The sequence below is a fragment of the Triturus cristatus genome, chromosome 12 (assembly GCF_964204655.1).
Source record: "Triturus cristatus chromosome 12, aTriCri1.1, whole genome shotgun sequence".
NCBI classification, from domain to species: Eukaryota; Metazoa; Chordata; class Amphibia; order Caudata; family Salamandridae; genus Triturus; species Triturus cristatus.
Window position 1 is genome coordinate 662,441,653 of NC_140595.1, and position 12,614 is coordinate 662,454,266.

The 12,614-nt window shown below is 42.6% G+C and overlaps 13 non-coding genes across 13 annotated transcripts; 9 read left to right on the plus strand and 4 right to left on the minus strand.

Annotated features, from left to right (window-relative positions):
- Window positions 1–440: 440 nt before the first annotated feature.
- On the minus strand, window positions 441–535 carry TRNAI-UAU (transfer RNA isoleucine (anticodon UAU)). The gene is made up of 2 exons: window positions 498–535; window positions 441–476 (listed from the first exon to the last, which is right to left on the minus strand). It is a non-coding gene; the product is annotated as a tRNA-Ile (tRNA).
- Window positions 536–947: 412 nt separating this feature from the next.
- On the plus strand, window positions 948–1,029 carry TRNAS-GCU (transfer RNA serine (anticodon GCU)). The gene has a single exon. It is a non-coding gene; the product is annotated as a tRNA-Ser (tRNA).
- Window positions 1,030–2,214: 1,185 nt separating this feature from the next.
- Window positions 2,215–2,286, plus strand: TRNAT-UGU (transfer RNA threonine (anticodon UGU)). Its single transcript has one exon. It is a non-coding gene; the product is annotated as a tRNA-Thr (tRNA).
- Window positions 2,287–3,954: 1,668 nt separating this feature from the next.
- On the plus strand, window positions 3,955–4,036 carry TRNAS-GCU (transfer RNA serine (anticodon GCU)). Its single transcript has one exon. It is a non-coding gene; the product is annotated as a tRNA-Ser (tRNA).
- A 589-nt stretch (window positions 4,037–4,625) lies between these two features.
- TRNAT-UGU (transfer RNA threonine (anticodon UGU)) lies at window positions 4,626–4,697 on the plus strand. Its single transcript has one exon. It is a non-coding gene; the product is annotated as a tRNA-Thr (tRNA).
- Window positions 4,698–5,857: 1,160 nt separating this feature from the next.
- TRNAI-UAU (transfer RNA isoleucine (anticodon UAU)) lies at window positions 5,858–5,952 on the minus strand. Its single transcript has 2 exons — window positions 5,915–5,952; window positions 5,858–5,893 (listed from the first exon to the last, which is right to left on the minus strand). It is a non-coding gene; the product is annotated as a tRNA-Ile (tRNA).
- Window positions 5,953–6,364: 412 nt separating this feature from the next.
- TRNAS-GCU (transfer RNA serine (anticodon GCU)) lies at window positions 6,365–6,446 on the plus strand. Its single transcript has one exon. It is a non-coding gene; the product is annotated as a tRNA-Ser (tRNA).
- Window positions 6,447–7,631: 1,185 nt separating this feature from the next.
- On the plus strand, window positions 7,632–7,703 carry TRNAT-UGU (transfer RNA threonine (anticodon UGU)). Its single transcript has one exon. It is a non-coding gene; the product is annotated as a tRNA-Thr (tRNA).
- A 1,160-nt stretch (window positions 7,704–8,863) lies between these two features.
- Window positions 8,864–8,958, minus strand: TRNAI-UAU (transfer RNA isoleucine (anticodon UAU)). Its single transcript has 2 exons — window positions 8,921–8,958; window positions 8,864–8,899 (listed from the first exon to the last, which is right to left on the minus strand). It is a non-coding gene; the product is annotated as a tRNA-Ile (tRNA).
- A 412-nt stretch (window positions 8,959–9,370) lies between these two features.
- TRNAS-GCU (transfer RNA serine (anticodon GCU)) lies at window positions 9,371–9,452 on the plus strand. The gene has a single exon. It is a non-coding gene; the product is annotated as a tRNA-Ser (tRNA).
- Window positions 9,453–10,637: 1,185 nt separating this feature from the next.
- On the plus strand, window positions 10,638–10,709 carry TRNAT-UGU (transfer RNA threonine (anticodon UGU)). The gene has a single exon. It is a non-coding gene; the product is annotated as a tRNA-Thr (tRNA).
- Window positions 10,710–11,869: 1,160 nt separating this feature from the next.
- On the minus strand, window positions 11,870–11,964 carry TRNAI-UAU (transfer RNA isoleucine (anticodon UAU)). The gene is made up of 2 exons: window positions 11,927–11,964; window positions 11,870–11,905 (listed from the first exon to the last, which is right to left on the minus strand). It is a non-coding gene; the product is annotated as a tRNA-Ile (tRNA).
- Window positions 11,965–12,376: 412 nt separating this feature from the next.
- Window positions 12,377–12,458, plus strand: TRNAS-GCU (transfer RNA serine (anticodon GCU)). Its single transcript has one exon. It is a non-coding gene; the product is annotated as a tRNA-Ser (tRNA).
- Window positions 12,459–12,614: the final 156 nt, after the last annotated feature.

Genomic DNA, 12,614 nt, shown 5'->3' on the forward strand with positions numbered 1-12,614 from the left:
GAATGTGGGATTGGAGGCACACTCTGAACAGAAAAGCACCATAAGCTGCTATGGTGCAACTCAAGATGGTGAATAGAACCTTTAATATGATGATGCTCTTCTTTTGCTAGTTTTTTCGAGTCACCTTTTATTGTAAGTAGCTGATACAGCATTTTTTGCAGCTCTTCAGTTTATGGTTATCATGTGAGAACACAGTTTTCATCATATTTATTATTCTACAAATGTATTTTTAAATGCACTGATGTGGTGTTTGCATGAAATGCAAGATGGCACATCATGGAATGTTTAAACTGAGCATCGCGGAGGATATGTGATATTTGGCACCCAGAGGAGTAGGACACGTAGATCCTATAAGAAGTAAAGACTCTCTAGCAAGGGCCGTCCATACTCTGAGTTTAAACTTTACTTTTTGTGAAATGGTTTATGAAAAACAACACGGCTGCTCCAGGTGAGGCTCGAACTCACAACCTCGGCATGGCTCAGTGCAAGTACTGCTGTATAAGTACCGCGCGCTAACCGATTGCGCCACTGGAGCTCTCTCTTTTCACATCTCCCCAGGTGAGCCATCTACAGCTGACCAAGTAGATGACAGACACTGCTCCATCATTCACTGTGCAAGATCGACTCACATGCTAGCATGTTATCATGACTATTAAAAATACAGTCCAAACGGAATAGATTCTATAATTGTCCTATAACATATGCTCTGTCTATTCAAAACCCCATAGAATTATATCTTGACAGTTCTGACAAAGTCTAGGGGAATCTTATGAATATTTGTAATTAGCACATAGTAAGAATTTCCCAAAAATGAAATGTAGGTCCCTGATTGGGGGAAGACGTGGAATGTGAGATCTTGCCTCAGCTGTTTTTTTCTTTTTTAGGTACAGTATATTGACACTTCAGTACCTTTTGTGAAGCAAGGTTTCAGATGGGGCTGTAGGGCAGACGAGGTGGCCGAGTGGTTAAGGCGATGGACTGCTAATCCATTGTGCTCTGCACGCGTGGGTTCGAATCCCACCTTCGTCGGAAAGCCATCAGAGTCTCTTTTGATGGCCAGCATTTCTTGTAGTATAATTACACTCTCTTTCAAGACAGAGCCAGGATCCGCTAGATGGGATCATCTGACTGTTCCATTTTAACAAATATGTCAAATAAAGTGAAGTATTTTGTGCGTAATAGAAATTAGATCTTTCATGGAGTTTCCAGAGGATTGCCTTTCACTCACTCCTGGCTTATTAATAAGGGTGGGCGTAGTTCGCGAAGTAGCACTTCGCGAAGCTACGCAAAGTGAAGTTCGCACTACGCGAGCTACGCGTAGCACTTCGCGAACTGCGAAGTAACATGTTCGCACTGTGCAAGATGTTGTTTTCAATGATTGCACAGTGCGGACAAGCAACCGGCACTGTGCAATCATTGAAAATGGCATCTTGCACAGTGCGAGCTGTAGTTTTCTGCTGCTCGAGTAGATTTTTACTCGAGCTGCAGCTTTCTCAACGCGAACTGGTAGTTTCTCATCGCGAGCGGTCGCGAGCATACGCGACCCCTCGCAATGAGAAACCTGACCTTCTCGCGTTGGGAATCTCGCCGGGAGGTTTATTTTCCATGCTCGCGATCGCGAACAAGGAAAAAGTCTCGCCAGGATGTCATTTTGCTTGCTCGCGGTCGCCAACTTGACATTGAGGACCGCGAGCAAGCAAAAAATGACCGCAGCACTACGCAACACTATGCTACGCGTGTTCGCACTGTGCTACGTGCAGTTCGCGTAGTGCGAAGTAGCGCGAACTTCGCAAACTACGCGAGCGTAGCGTAGTGCTTCGCCCAGGCCTACTTATTAACCAGTTTGGATAAATAGATTGATAAGAAAGCAGCTCTTACTCCTAAAGTTTAGGCCGTCTCAAATGAATGACTGTTAACATATGTCTGCCCCACAGAGACAGATCACTTCTAATAAGTGGGTTCTCTATATGTCACTGATTGCAGACATACTAACTAGAGCTATCGGTATGGTCTTGAATGCGAAAACTCTTATTTTCTCATATGAAAATGTAGTTTTTCATACTTCCAAAAAAAGTGCCTTAAGCATGGTCTTCAATGTGTGCGCGCACGTGGACATTCATATGCAACTACGTTTCCATACAGAGTCTCAAAATCATAGATATATTCATACCTCAGTAAGAATACATGTTGCAATTTACATCCTGCGTGCAGACTGGCCTTGTAGCTCAGTGGCAGAGCACTGGTCTTGTAAACCAGGGGTCATGAGTTCAAGCCTCATCAGGGCCTTTTTACATGAGTCTTTCTGTATGTTGTTTTCAAGTCATTCTTCCCGGAAGTCACACCTTGCTTTAGGATTGCTTATTGCCAAGCTTCCCTTTCCTGCTTTCATATTATCAAGAAAATATCATGAAGATCATTGAATTATAAATTATTGCCTCACCACTTCCGATCGCCTGACGAACGCCTGACAAACGCCATTCTCACCCTGCCGGGCAAAGCCAAATAAGCCATGCATATTTACAGTTCCTTTGAAAGGCAGAGCGAGGACTAGGACCTCTGTTCCGACTGAATCTGCATCCACAGAAAGGATGTTATAAGGCCCTACAAATTTCACCAAGGAGATGTGAAAGTCTTCCCCCATAAAATACTTTTTTTCCCAGATCCCCCGGCTCTTAGGCAAATGAGGTTACTCCTCAAAACCCCACCCCCACTCACCATAAATATCCTTCTCTCCTGCTGTCCATTCAAATGATACAAGGTATCTTGTACATAGAGAGAAAGGGAGAATAGGCAGACTTGCTTCAAAGATTTGGTGACCTTGGATGGGTGGGTTGAATGAAGAAGTGAACCTGGTTTCTGGGAAAGGAGTATCGAGATGAAGATGAGGAAAAGTGAACATGGACCACATTCATATGTTAGAGAAATACATTTAATAGGTTGAATGGTTTTGAAAAGTGAACTTCGAGCAGTAATTGTTGGTTTTTAAACTGCAAAGAAATTAAAAATTAATGTGGGATTGGAGGCACACTCTGAGCAGAAAAGCACCATAAGCTGCTATGGTGCAACTCAAGATGGTGAATAGAACCTTTAATATGATGATGCTCTTCTTTTGCTAGTTTTTTCGAGTCACCTTTTATTGTAAGTAGCTGATACAGCATTTTTTGCAGCTCTTCAGTTTATGGTTATCATGTGAGAACACTGTTTTCATCATATTTATTATTCTACAAATGTATTTTTAAATGCACTGATGTGGTGTTTGCATGAAATGCAAGATGGCACATCATGGAATGTTTAAACTGAGCATCGCGGAGGATATGTGATATTTGGCACCCAGAGGAGTAGGACACGTAGATCCTATAAGAAGTAAAGACTCTCTAGCAAGGGCCGTCCATACTCTGAGTTTAAACTTTACTTTTTGTGAAATGGTTTATGAAAATCAACACAGCTGCTACAGGTGAGGCTCGAACTCACAACCTCGGCATGGCTCAGTGCAAGTACTGCTGTATAAGTACCGCGCGCTAACCTATTGCGTAAACTGGAGCTCTCTCTTTTCACATCTCCCCAGGTGAGCCATCTACAGCTGACCAAGTAGATGACAGACACTGCTCCATCATTCACTGTGCAAGATCGACTCACATGCTAGCATGTTATCATGACTATTAAAAATACAGTCCAAACGGAATAGATTCTATAATTGTCCTATAACATATGCTCTGTCTATTCAAAACCCCATAGAATTATATCTTGACAGTTCTGACAAAGTCTAGGGGAATCTTATGAATATTTGTAATTAGCACATAGTAAGAATTTCCCAAAAATGAAATGTAGGTCCCTGATTGGGGGAAGACGTGGAATGTGAGATCTTGCCTCAGCTGTTTTTTTCTTTTTTAGGTACAGTATATTGACACTTCAGTACCTTTTGTGAAGCAAGGTTTCAGATGGGGCTGTAGGGCAGACGAGGTGGCCGAGTGGTTAAGGCGATGGACTGCTAATCCATTGTGCTCTGCACGCGTGGGTTCGAATCCCACCTTCGTCGGAAAGCCATCAGAGTCTCTTTTGATGGCCAGCATTTCTTGTAGTATAATTACACTCTCTTTCAAGACAGAGCCAGGATCCACTAGATGGGATCATCTGACTGTTCCATTTTAACAAATATGTCAAATAAAGTGAAGTATTTTGTGCGTAATAGAAATTAGATCTTTCATGGAGTTTCCAGAGGATTGCCTTTCACTCACTCCTGGCTTATTAACCAGTTTGGATAAATAGATTGATAAGAAAGCAGCTCTTACTCCTAAAGTTTAGGCCTTCTCAAATGAATGACTGTTAACATATGTCTGCCCCACAGAGACAGATCACTTCTAATAAGTGGGTTCTCTATATGTCACTGATTGCAGACATACTAACTAGAGCTATCGGTATGGTCTTGAATGCGAAAACTCTTATTTTCTCATATGAAAATGTAGTTTTTCATACTTCCAAAAAAAGTGCCTTAAGCATGGTCTTCAATGTGTGCGCGCACGTGGACATTCATATGCAACTACGTTTCCATACAGAGTCTCAAAATCATAGATATATTCATACCTCAGTAAGAATACATGTTGCAATTTACATCCTGCGTGCAGACTGGCCTTGTAGCTCAGTGGCAGAGCACTGGTCTTGTAAACCAGGGGTCATGAGTTCAAGCCTCATCAGGGCCTTTTTACATGAGTCTTTCTGTATGTTGTTTTCAAGTCATTCTTCCCTGGAGTCACACCTTGCTTTAGGATTGCTTATTGCCAAGCTTCCCTTTCCTGCTTTCATATTATCAAGAAAATATCATGAAGATCATTGAATTATACATTATTGCCTCACCCCTTCCGATCGCCTGACGAACGCCTGACAAACGCCATTCTCACCCTGCCGGGCAAAGCCAAATAAGCCATGCATATTTACAGTTCCTTTGAAAGGCAGAGCTAGGACTAGGACCTCTGTTCCGACTGAATCTGCATCCACAGAAAGGATGTTATAAGGCCCTACAAATTTCACCAAGGAGATGTGAAAGTCTTCCCCCATAAAATACTTTTTTTCCCAGATACCCCGGCTCTTAGGCAAATGAGGTTACTCCTCAAAACCCCACCCCCACTCACCATAAATATCCTTCTCTCCTGCTGTCCATTCAAATGATACAAGGTATCTTGTACATAGAGAGAAAGGGAGAATAGGCAGACTTGCTTCAAAGATTTGGTGACTTTGGATGGGTGGGTTGAATGAAGAAGTGAACCTGGTTTCTGGGAAAGGAGTATCGAGATGAAGATGAGGAAAAGTGAACATGGACCACATTCATAGGTTAGAGAAATACATTTAATAGGTTGAATGGTTTTGAAAAGTGAACTTCGAGCAGTAATTGTTGGTTTTTAAACTGCAAAGAAATTAAAAATGAATGTGGGATTGGAGGCACACTCTGAACAGAAAAGCACCATAAGCTGCTATGGTGCAACTCAAGATGGTGAATAGAACCTTTAATATGATGATGCTCTTCTTTTGCTAGTTTTTTCGAGTCACCTTTTATTGTAAGTAGCTGATACAGCATTTTTTGCAGCTCTTCAGTTTATGGTTATCATGTGAGAACACAGTTTTCATCATATTTATTATTCTACAAATGTATTTTTAAATGCACTGATGTGGTGTTTGCATGAAATGCAAGATGGCACATCATGGAATGTTTAAACTGAGCATCGCGGAGGATATGTGATATTTGGCACCCAGAGGAGTAGGACACGTAGATCCTATAAGAAGTAAAGACTCTCTAGCAAGGGCCGTCCATACTCTGAGTTTAAACTTTACTTTTTGTGAAATGGTTTATGAAAAACAACACGGCTGCTCCAGGTGAGGCTCGAACTCACAACCTCGGCATGGCTCAGTGCAAGTACTGCTGTATAAGTACCGCGCGCTAACCGATTGCGCCACTGGAGCTCTCTCTTTTCACATCTCCCCAGGTGAGCCATCTACAGCTGACCAAGTAGATGACAGACACTGCTCCATCATTCACTGTGCAAGATCGACTCACATGCTAGCATGTTATCATGACTATTAAAAATACAGTCCAAACGGAATAGATTCTATAATTGTCCTATAACATATGCTCTGTCTATTCAAAACCCCATAGAATTATATCTTGACAGTTCTGACAAAGTCTAGGGGAATCTTATGAATATTTGTAATTAGCACATAGTAAGAATTTCCCAAAAATGAAATGTAGGTCCCTGATTGGGGGAAGACGTGGAATGTGAGATCTTGCCTCAGCTGTTTTTTTCTTTTTTAGGTACAGTATATTGACACTTCAGTACCTTTTGTGAAGCAAGGTTTCAGATGGGGCTGTAGGGCAGACGAGGTGGCCGAGTGGTTAAGGCGATGGACTGCTAATCCATTGTGCTCTGCACGCGTGGGTTCGAATCCCACCTTCGTCGGAAAGCCATCAGAGTCTCTTTTGATGGCCAGCATTTCTTGTAGTATAATTACACTCTCTTTCAAGACAGAGCCAGGATCCGCTAGATGGGATCATCTGACTGTTCCATTTTAACAAATATGTCAAATAAAGTGAAGTATTTTGTGCGTAATAGAAATTAGATCTTTCATGGAGTTTCCAGAGGATTGCCTTTCACTCACTCCTGGCTTATTAATAAGGGTGGGCGTAGTTCGCGAAGTAGCACTTCGCGAAGCTACGCAAAGTGAAGTTCGCACTACGCGAGCTACGCGTAGCACTTCGCGAACTGCGAAGTAACATGTTCGCACTGTGCAAGATGTTGTTTTCAATGATTGCACAGTGCGGACAAGCAACCGGCACTGTGCAATCATTGAAAATGGCATCTTGCACAGTGCGAGCTGTAGTTTTCTGCTGCTCGAGTAGATTTTTACTCGAGCTGCAGCTTTCTCAACGCGAACTGGTAGTTTCTCATCGCGAGCGGTCGCGAGCATACGCGACCCCTCGCAATGAGAAACCTGACCTTCTCGCGTTGGGAATCTCGCCGGGAGGTTTATTTTCCATGCTCGCGATCGCGAACAAGGAAAAAGTCTCGCCAGGATGTCATTTTGCTTGCTCGCGGTCGCCAACTTGACATTGAGGACCGCGAGCAAGCAAAAAATGACCGCAGCACTACGCAACACTATGCTACGCGTGTTCGCACTGTGCTACGTGCAGTTCGCGTAGTGCGAAGTAGCGCGAACTTCGCAAACTACGCGAGCGTAGCGTAGTGCTTCGCCCAGGCCTACTTATTAACCAGTTTGGATAAATAGATTGATAAGAAAGCAGCTCTTACTCCTAAAGTTTAGGCCGTCTCAAATGAATGACTGTTAACATATGTCTGCCCCACAGAGACAGATCACTTCTAATAAGTGGGTTCTCTATATGTCACTGATTGCAGACATACTAACTAGAGCTATCGGTATGGTCTTGAATGCGAAAACTCTTATTTTCTCATATGAAAATGTAGTTTTTCATACTTCCAAAAAAAGTGCCTTAAGCATGGTCTTCAATGTGTGCGCGCACGTGGACATTCATATGCAACTACGTTTCCATACAGAGTCTCAAAATCATAGATATATTCATACCTCAGTAAGAATACATGTTGCAATTTACATCTTGCGTGCAGACTGGCCTTGTAGCTCAGTGGCAGAGCACTGGTCTTGTAAACCAGGGGTCATGAGTTCAAGCCTCATCAGGGCCTTTTTACATGAGTCTTTCTGTATGTTGTTTTCAAGTCATTCTTCCCGGAAGTCACACCTTGCTTTAGGATTGCTTATTGCCAAGCTTCCCTTTCCTGCTTTCATATTATCAAGAAAATATCATGAAGATCATTGAATTATAAATTATTGCCTCACCACTTCCGATCGCCTGACGAACGCCTGACAAACGCCATTCTCACCCTGCCGGGCAAAGCCAAATAAGCCATGCATATTTACAGTTCCTTTGAAAGGCAGAGCTAGGACTAGGACCTCTGTTCCGACTGAATCTGCATCCACAGAAAGGATGTTATAAGGCCCTACAAATTTCACCAAGGAGATGTGAAAGTCTTCCCCCATAAAATACTTTTTTTCCCAGATACCCCGGCTCTTAGGCAAATGAGGTTACTCCTCAAAACCCCACCCCCACTCACCATAAATATCCTTCTCTCCTGCTGTCCATTCAAATGATACAAGGTATCTTGTACATAGAGAGAAAGGGAGAATAGGCAGACTTGCTTCAAAGATTTGGTGACTTTGGATGGGTGGGTTGAATGAAGAAGTGAACCTGGTTTCTGGGAAAGGAGTATCGAGATGAAGATGAGGAAAAGTGAACATGGACCACATTCATAGGTTAGAGAAATACATTTAATAGGTTGAATGGTTTTGAAAAGTGAACTTCGAGCAGTAATTGTTGGTTTTTAAACTGCAAAGAAATTAAAAATGAATGTGGGATTGGAGGCACACTCTGAACAGAAAAGCACCATAAGCTGCTATGGTGCAACTCAAGATGGTGAATAGAACCTTTAATATGATGATGCTCTTCTTTTGCTAGTTTTTTCGAGTCACCTTTTATTGTAAGTAGCTGATACAGCATTTTTTGCAGCTCTTCAGTTTATGGTTATCATGTGAGAACACAGTTTTCATCATATTTATTATTCTACAAATGTATTTTTAAATGCACTGATGTGGTGTTTGCATGAAATGCAAGATGGCACATCATGGAATGTTTAAACTGAGCATCGCGGAGGATATGTGATATTTGGCACCCAGAGGAGTAGGACACGTAGATCCTATAAGAAGTAAAGACTCTCTAGCAAGGGCCGTCCATACTCTGAGTTTAAACTTTACTTTTTGTGAAATGGTTTATGAAAAACAACACGGCTGCTCCAGGTGAGGCTCGAACTCACAACCTCGGCATGGCTCAGTGCAAGTACTGCTGTATAAGTACCGCGCGCTAACCGATTGCGCCACTGGAGCTCTCTCTTTTCACATCTCCCCAGGTGAGCCATCTACAGCTGACCAAGTAGATGACAGACACTGCTCCATCATTCACTGTGCAAGATCGACTCACATGCTAGCATGTTATCATGACTATTAAAAATACAGTCCAAACGGAATAGATTATATAATTGTCCTATAACATATGCTCTGTCTATTCAAAACCCCATAGAATTATATCTTGACAGTTCTGACAAAGTCTAGGGGAATCTTATGAATATTTGTAATTAGCACATAGTAAGAATTTCCCAAAAATGAAATGTAGGTCCCTGATTGGGGGAAGACGTGGAATGTGAGATCTTGCCTCAGCTGTTTTTTTCTTTTTTAGGTACAGTATATTGATACTTCAGTACCTTTTGTGAAGCAAGGTTTCAGATGGGGCTGTAGGGCAGACGAGGTGGCCGAGTGGTTAAGGCGATGGACTGCTAATCCATTGTGCTCTGCACGCGTGGGTTCGAATCCCACCTTCGTCGGAAAGCCATCAGAGTCTCTTTTGATGGCCAGCATTTCTTGTAGTATAATTACACTCTCTTTCAAGACAGAGCCAGGATCCGCTAGATGGGATCATCTGACTGTTCCATTTTAACAAATATGTCAAATAAAGTGAAGTATTTTGTGCGTAATAGAAATTAGATCTTTCATGGAGTTTCCAGAGGATTGCCTTTCACTCACTCCTGGCTTATTAATAAGGGTGGGCGTAGTTCGCGAAGTAGCACTTCGCGAAGCTACGCAAAGTGAAGTTCGCACTACGCGAGCTACGCGTAGCACTTCGCGAACTGCGAAGTAACATGTTCGCACTGTGCAAGATGTTGTTTTCAATGATTGCACAGTGCGGACAAGCAACCGGCACTGTGCAATCATTGAAAATGGCATCTTGCACAGTGCGAGCTGTAGTTTTCTGCTGCTCGAGTAGATTTTTACTCGAGCTGCAGCTTTCTCAACGCGAACTGGTAGTTTCTCATCGCGAGCGGTCGCGAGCATACGCGACCCCTCGCAATGAGAAACCTGACCTTCTCGCGTTGGGAATCTCGCCGGGAGGTTTATTTTCCATGCTCGCGATCGCGAACAAGGAAAAAGTCTCGCCAGGATGTCATTTTGCTTGCTCGCGGTCGCCAACTTGACATTGAGGACCGCGAGCAAGCAAAAAATGACCGCAGCACTACGCAACACTATGCTACGCGTGTTCGCACTGTGCTACGTGCAGTTCGCGTAGTGCGAAGTAGCGCGAACTTCGCAAACTACGCGAGCGTAGCGTAGTGCTTCGCCCAGGCCTACTTATTAACCAGTTTGGATAAATAGATTGATAAGAAAGCAGCTCTTACTCCTAAAGTTTAGGCCGTCTCAAATGAATGACTGTTAACATATGTCTGCCCCACAGAGACAGATCACTTCTAATAAGTGGGTTCTCTATATGTCACTGATTGCAGACATACTAACTAGAGCTATCGGTATGGTCTTGAATGCGAAAACTCTTATTTTCTCATATGAAAATGTAGTTTTTCATACTTCCAAAAAAAGTGCCTTAAGCATGGTCTTCAATGTGTGCGCGCACGTGGACATTCATATGCAACTACGTTTCCATACAGAGTCTCAAAATCATAGATATATTCATACCTCAGTAAGAATACATGTTGCAATTTACATCCTGCGTGCAGACTGGCCTTGTAGCTCAGTGGCAGAGCACTGGTCTTGTAAACCAGGGGTCATGAGTTCAAGCCTCATCAGGGCCTTTTTACATGAGTCTTTCTGTATGTTGTTTTCAAGTCATTCTTCCCGGAAGTCACACCTTGCTTTAGGATTGCTTATTGCCAAGCTTCCCTTTCCTGCTTTCATATTATCAAGAAAATATCATGAAGATCATTGAATTATAAATTATTGCCTCACCACTTCCGATCGCCTGACGAACGCCTGACAAACGCCATTCTCACCCTGCCGGGCAAAGCCAAATAAGCCATGCATATTTACAGTTCCTTTGAAAGGCAGAGCTAGGACTAGGACCTCTGTTCCGACTGAATCTGCATCCACAGAAAGGATGTTATAAGGCCCTACAAATTTCACCAAGGAGATGTGAAAGTCTTCCCCCATAAAATACTTTTTTTCCCAGATACCCCGGCTCTTAGGCAAATGAGGTTACTCCTCAAAACCCCACCCCCACTCACCATAAATATCCTTCTCTCCTGCTGTCCATTCAAATGATACAAGGTATCTTGTACATAGAGAGAAAGGGAGAATAGGCAGACTTGCTTCAAAGATTTGGTGACTTTGGATGGGTGGGTTGAATGAAGAAGTGAACCTGGTTTCTGGGAAAGGAGTATCGAGATGAAGATGAGGAAAAGTGAACATGGACCACATTCATAGGTTAGAGAAATACATTTAATAGGTTGAATGGTTTTGAAAAGTGAACTTCGAGCAGTAATTGTTGGTTTTTAAACTGCAAAGAAATTAAAAATGAATGTGGGATTGGAGGCACACTCTGAACAGAAAAGCACCATAAGCTGCTATGGTGCAACTCAAGATGGTGAATAGAACCTTTAATATGATGATGCTCTTCTTTTGCTAGTTTTTTCGAGTCACCTTTTATTGTAAGTAGCTGATACAGCATTTTTTGCAGCTCTTCAGTTTATGGTTATCATGTGAGAACACAGTTTTCATCATATTTATTATTCTACAAATGTATTTTTAAATGCACTGATGTGGTGTTTGCATGAAATGCAAGATGGCACATCATGGAATGTTTAAACTGAGCATCGCGGAGGATATGTGATATTTGGCACCCAGAGGAGTAGGACACGTAGATCCTATAAGAAGTAAAGACTCTCTAGCAAGGGCCGTCCATACTCTGAGTTTAAACTTTACTTTTTGTGAAATGGTTTATGAAAAACAACACGGCTGCTCCAGGTGAGGCTCGAACTCACAACCTCGGCATGGCTCAGTGCAAGTACTGCTGTATAAGTACCGCGCGCTAACCGATTGCGCCACTGGAGCTCTCTCTTTTCACATCTCCCCAGGTGAGCCATCTACAGCTGACCAAGTAGATGACAGACACTGCTCCATCATTCACTGTGCAAGATCGACTCACATGCTAGCATGTTATCATGACTATTAAAAATACAGTCCAAACGGAATAGATTCTATAATTGTCCTATAACATATGCTCTGTCTATTCAAAACCCCATAGAATTATATCTTGACAGTTCTGACAAAGTCTAGGGGAATCTTATGAATATTTGTAATTAGCACATAGTAAGAATTTCCCAAAAATGAAATGTAGGTCCCTGATTGGGGGAAGACGTGGAATGTGAGATCTTGCCTCAGCTGTTTTTTTCTTTTTTAGGTACAGTATATTGACACTTCAGTACCTTTTGTGAAGCAAGGTTTCAGATGGGGCTGTAGGGCAGACGAGGTGGCCGAGTGGTTAAGGCGATGGACTGCTAATCCATTGTGCTCTGCACGCGTGGGTTCGAATCCCACCTTCGTCGGAAAGCCATCAGAGTCTCTTTTGATGGCCAGCATTTCTTGTAGTATAATTACACTCTCTTTCAAGACAGAGCCAGGATCCGCTAGATGGGATCATCTGACTGTTCCATTTTAACAAATATGTCAAATAAAGTGAAGTATTTTGTGCGTAATAGAAA